General features: G+C 45.8%; 1 protein-coding gene across 1 annotated transcript in view; it reads right to left on the bottom strand.

Moving 5' to 3' along the window:
• The window catches only part of PTPRE (protein tyrosine phosphatase receptor type E), a 77735-nt gene extending 72357 nt beyond the window's left edge, over window positions 1-5378 (bottom strand). Inside the window, exon 1 of the mRNA XM_033515684.1 lies at window positions 5303-5378. The gene's annotated coding sequence lies outside the window, so the exon portion shown is untranslated. The remainder of the gene's footprint in view (window positions 1-5302) is intronic.
• Between the last annotated feature and the right edge of the window lie 411 nt (window positions 5379-5789).

The raw sequence follows: 5789 nt of genomic DNA, 5'->3' as shown, positions 1-5789 counted from the left end.
CCCACAGCCACCTAAACTGCCCCACAGCCACCTAAACCACCTCACAGCCACCTAAAGCACTCCATGGCAATCCCATAACCATCTAAATCACATCACAACCATCTTAACCACACCACAGTCATCTAAACCATGTCACAGCAATCCCATGACCATCTAAACCACTCCACAGTCACCCCATAGCCATCCGAAAGATGCCACAGCCACCTAAAAACACTGAATAGCCACCCCATAACCACCTAAAACACCCCATAACCACCCCATAATGATCTAAAACACCCCACAGACACCCCATAACCATCTAAACCACTTCAAAGCAACCTACCACACCCAGCAGCCACCTCATAAGGATCAAAACCACCCCACAGCCACCCCAAAGCCATGTAAAGCACCCCATAGCCATCCCACAGGCATCTCAAACACCCAACAGGCATCTAAAACACCCCATAGACATCTAAAACCACACCACAGCCACACAAAAACCATCTAAAATACCCCACAGCCATGTAAAACATGCCATAGCCATCTAAACCACCCTAAAAGCCATTTAAAACACCTCATACTCCCCTAAAACACCCCATTACCATCCCATAGCCCACTAAAATATCCTACAGCCACCTGGGACACCCCACAGCCTTAGGGAAATGTCCTTTTCACCGTCACACAGAGCAGGCACAGCTCCCAGCACTGGAAAAGGCAGCGTGCAGCAGGTGCAGGAACACAAACAGCGCAAAAACAAGCTCCAAGATCAAAGGATTTCTGTTTTCCACCTTCCTCTCTTGTCCCCCCTCCTCCCTCTGTAGCTGAGAACTCCCTCAGCCAACCTGCACCCATGTTTGCTGTGCCAGGTCAGGAAAATATCTGGGTTAAAAGAAATAAATTCATTTTAAAGTTAGGATGGCAAAAGCAAGAAGGAAACATTTCCCTGATGGGATTTACAGCCCACAAAAAAATGTTTGACATCCTCTGAGAGCAGCAGCTCAGGGCCATGAATAAGCTGAGAAGAGGCAGAAACCTGTTAACAATTTTTGGAAGACAAATTCTTCTGGAAGATGACACTGATATAACCACATCCTTCACTCAGACAGACAAAACAACACCAGTTCATTTATTTCAGCTTTGGCTGTCTCCTCTGGTTAGTTTTGAACTTTTCCTGTCCAAAAAAATCTCAGTCCCATCCTGGCTCCCTGGGGACAAAAGGGAAGATAAACAGACAGGGAGGACTGGGGTGGGTGAGGCAGCTCCTGATGGAGCCAGGGAAGGGCAGGTCCTGCTCTCAGACACACCTGGAGCTCAAGGAGTGCAGAGACTTCACAAGAATTTTGCCCAGTGAGATGGGAACTGGATGGGAACAGAGATGGGAACAGAGATGGGAACTGGATGGGAACAGAAGCACAAAGCCCCATTCCACCCTGCTGCAGCCTGGGATCCACATCAGATCCCTGGGAAGAGTGAATTTCCTTCAATTCCCCCTTCCACATCCCACATAATGCAACTCCACCAACACCAGAGATTGTGTTTGGTATTATTAAAGGAACATATTTTTCCATCAGCTGGAGCGATAGAAAAGCTGTTCCCAAAGCGATAACACGAGGCTGGGGATGGCAATTCCTATTTATGCTGTCCTCAGAATGTTATCAGCCTGGAGGAAAGGGAACTTCCAGATAAGCACACACAATCTCTCCTTTCTGAGGCACTGAGTTTTATCAGGGGGGTTTCTCACAATCACACACCTCACCAGCAGGAAACGTTTGAGTATCGCCCTCATCTCCATCCTGCCAGCCTTTCCTCAACCCCAAGCACTTCAGGATCCATCAGCAAGACTCAAGAAGCTGTTTTGTCATTTCATGATGTACAGGAGATGTGACTTTCCCCCTACAATTGTCATTATGTGGGGCCAAGTTCACCTACAGCCTTTTCTTCCTTTAGTTTTTAGGATTAACACGATGTGAATAAATGACTTCTCTGCCTTCCAACTTCACGTACTGAGCCAAGTGGAGAGGACTTTTCCTTGGAGAAGTGCACAGGAAGGAGGACAGCATCCTCCAGAGATGCTTCAAGAAGCACAAATTGGTTCCAAGTTTGTTTTCTGTAGCACTGAGGGGATAAATTAAAAGTTACTGCCCTCAGGGAGCATTTCTTGTTTGCATTTACATGAAATTTCCTTCATTTGAAGGTTTTGGGTATGTCCTACAGGGATTTGACCTTTTTTGCATGGATGCTGCCATCACAAGACCTTCCTGCAGAAGCAAGAACCACTATTTGTCCAGTGTGGGAGATGAAAACTCAGATTTGTATCAATTTCTGCTTACTTCAGCCGTTCTTCAGTACAATGATCCAAAAAGAAACAGTGAACTCTGTTCCTCCTTAAGTCATTATTCCTGCTGGCTCCAGGAGCACTCAGATGTTCCTGTTCAAAGGCTGGATAAACAGCCAAAAATCCAGATTCAAAACAAAAACCACCGGTGGGAGGCTGAAACAAAAATAGATAAAACTCCTCACAAAAATACAAACCTCTCACTGTTCTGCAAATTCTGATGAGGAAGGAGCTGTACAACTCCAAGCTGGAACACAAAAGAGAGGTGGGTAAATCTTCAGAGAGCTCCAGGAGCTGCTCATGGCTGAGGATGACAACAGGGGCAGTGATTCCTGTCACCTCCAGACTGCCAGGACTTCCAGTGAGTGATATTTTTACAGAGGGAATTCCACAAATGGCAGGGATTTCATCCAGAAGCAGACTGGATTCTCCATAGGCTCCCACTCCTGGAGAGCTGTGCCCATCTTTTGGCACAGCCTCTGTTTTTCCACAAAGAAAACACCCTCTGTGACTCGGTTGCTTCTGAAAGGCTCAAATAACACAGCCTGTCTCCCAGATGAACTTTCCTCTCAAAAACGAGGCTCAGATGTGCCTACACAGATGGATCCAGCCATGAACAGTACCAAGCTGGGAATCCATCAGCTCAGAAAGGCCTTGGAAGCTTTTGGGCAGCCACAGTTGTTCTGGGCACCCTGTGCCAGGGCACCACAGCCAAAAATTCCTGCCCAAAATCTCATCCAGCCCTGCCCTCTGGCACTGGGAGCCATTCCCTGGCTCCTGTCCCTCCATCCCTTGTCCCCAGTCCCTCTCCAGCTCTCCTGGAGCCCCTTCAGGCCCTGCAAGGGGCTCTGAGGTGTTTCTGGATCCTTCCCTTCTCCAGGTGAACATTCCCAGATCTTCCAGCCTGGCTCCATCCCTCAGAGCATCTCCATGACCTCCTCTGGATCACTGCAGCAGCTCCACATCCTTACACGTAACTGTGTCATTCCCAATTCCATGAATTATTTCACAACAGAGTAAATATTTCATCCCAGAATCAGCACAAGTCTTGCTGAAATCGAGCCTCAGTTGGCTCCTGGAGGGTCCTCGTGGGCCTCGGGCAACTGAGGTCAACTCAGCAAGAATATGCAACACATTTGTTCCATTTGTTCTGCAGAAACGTCAGGACAGGAAAATGAAAACCAGCAGAATTCCCCTTTTAAATGCTCACAGTAAAAATGTTCTTGAAGACATCAGTGGCCAGGAGGTCTCTCCCAAAGAGAAGAGCTGAAAATGAGGCGTAACAAGGCCCAGACTCAGCCCACCCACACACAGGAATCACTGCTCCACATTCCCAGCAAGAAAGAGGCTCCTTCTCCTGGAATAACAACCCCAGAAAATGCCCCAAATCTGCTGGAGTGAAATTCAGTGTTTTCCCTGAGGGATCCCTGCCTGCTCCAGGGCACCCAGTTAACACCAAACTGCATTTCAAATAAAGCTTCACCAGGCACCCGCAGGATAAATTTGCTGATGTTACACGAGAGTGAAAGGAGAAATCATTTTGATTTGCATCTCTGGATCACAAGGCTATGATATCATTTTAGACCCCTCCAGGATCCAGGATTTTGGAGATTCCTCATCCATTCAGATCCAAGTGGAAGATCTGAAAGAGGTTTTAAAGACTTGATCCCACCTGGCCAAAAGCTCATGGACACACACTCAGGACAGTCTCAAGCAACACCAGCAGAGACATTCCCAAAATAAGGAAAGCTAGCGATCCACTTGGAATTTTCTTATCCTGCCCAGGTCATCAGGTCAGATATATTAAAGCCTATTTCCAAATAAAATGCAGTAGGAGCATCCCAGAGGCCCAATAACAATCTATTTTCCGTGTTGTCCCCACTTAGTTTGCTTGGAAACAAAGCACACAGATGATTTTAGCATTCCAGAAATTTATAAACAAGGGATGCCTTGTTTGCTCATTCCTCCTACCGTGTTTGATGCCTGCTTGCACAACCTGGGAAAAATGAGATAAAATTAAGAGTTCTCAAGGAATCCAGAAGCAAAACAGGCTGTGGGGATTCTGTGTGGAGAAATCCTCTTTTTGGGACACAACAACACCAGGGCATTGCTGCCATAAACACGAACCTTGCTCAATTATTTGAATTTGGTCATAATTAAAATAAATTGTAAAAAGTCCAGAGTAAAGAAACACACCAACAGTGCTGTCCAACGACCCCAAAATTCATTTTACTGCAACAATTACCGACTGCTGCTATTTACTATCCTGATACAAGCAGAATGAATTCTGTATTTACCATGCCTTAGGCTTGAAGCTATTTTAAGGATCCACTATTTCCCAAATTAATTCCTATTGCCAAACATCCTGTGCTGCAATTAGACAAGAGTTACAGCTTTTAAAGACTCTGATCAAAGAGCAGCAACATGATGCAATTGTTTAGATGTTTCCAGGGAGACTTAAAAAGCCAGAAAACACCTGGTGGTTTGAAGAGGTCCTCATGGGAGCTCTTAAACACAGAGCTGGAAATTACACAAATGCCTCTGTGGTCCCTGAGTGTTGTTTCTTTTCGGCTCTGCAAATTAACAGAATCTCTTTAATACCTTTGATAATTTATTAGCTCCTGCTCAGCTGCTGCAAACCCCTAAACAGCAAATCCCTGATGTCACCAGTTCTGCAGAAGCATTGCTGTCTGTGATATTTATGTGCTGCATCGCTCTAATTATTGATTTGAGGTGCTGAAAGCGGCTTGGAAAGTTCCTCTTCTGCCTGAAATCGCGGTATTTTGCCATGTTTACATCCCACAGACACAATTCATCAATGCATATAGAACTAATGTGTATTTTGAACATAAAATCACAATAAAAATACCAATCCCACAAGGAATTTTTAAGAAAAGCACCACGCCCTCCCGACCTAGCGAGATTAAGAGAAAAATAAACCTCAAATCCATAAAACACAACCACAAGCCCCAAAAGAAAAGTCATCACCTGTGTTTGGCTGAGGGAAGAGGGGACTTCCCTACACTCCTGCCTTGCCCTTCACAGGATGGGACAAATCCTTGCTGAACGGGCTCATTTTCCCCCTTGGGCTTTGTTGCTTCTGTCCCCGAGGAAAATTCCAGTTTCCCTGCAGGGATAAAGGTTCCTGTGAGCCCTGGAGGCAGCGCCCATGAATGGCTGCAGTGTTCAGTGCCAGAGCCAGTCATGCTCCCCAAAACAATTGGTGTTTGTGGCTCCTCAGGCAGCAGCCCACTGGGCATCTACAAAGGGCTGCTATCACCTCAGGGAGAAAATTCCAAGAGAAATACCATATTTTCTCCAAAAATCCACGTTTTTAGTTTCATACTTTCTCCAAAAATCCACCTTTTTTGTTTTATACTTTCTCCCAAAATCCACTTTTTTCCTTTTGTTTCATATTTTCTCCCAAAATCCCCCTTTTTTGTTTCCTCCTCACACATCAAAGCGACTCTCAACA

Source organism: Parus major, chromosome 6 (assembly GCF_001522545.3).
Source record: "Parus major isolate Abel chromosome 6, Parus_major1.1, whole genome shotgun sequence".
Classification (NCBI taxonomy): Eukaryota; Metazoa; Chordata; class Aves; order Passeriformes; family Paridae; genus Parus; species Parus major.
Note: the sequence above shows the minus strand (reverse complement) of the source record. Positions and strands in the feature narration are given on the sequence as shown.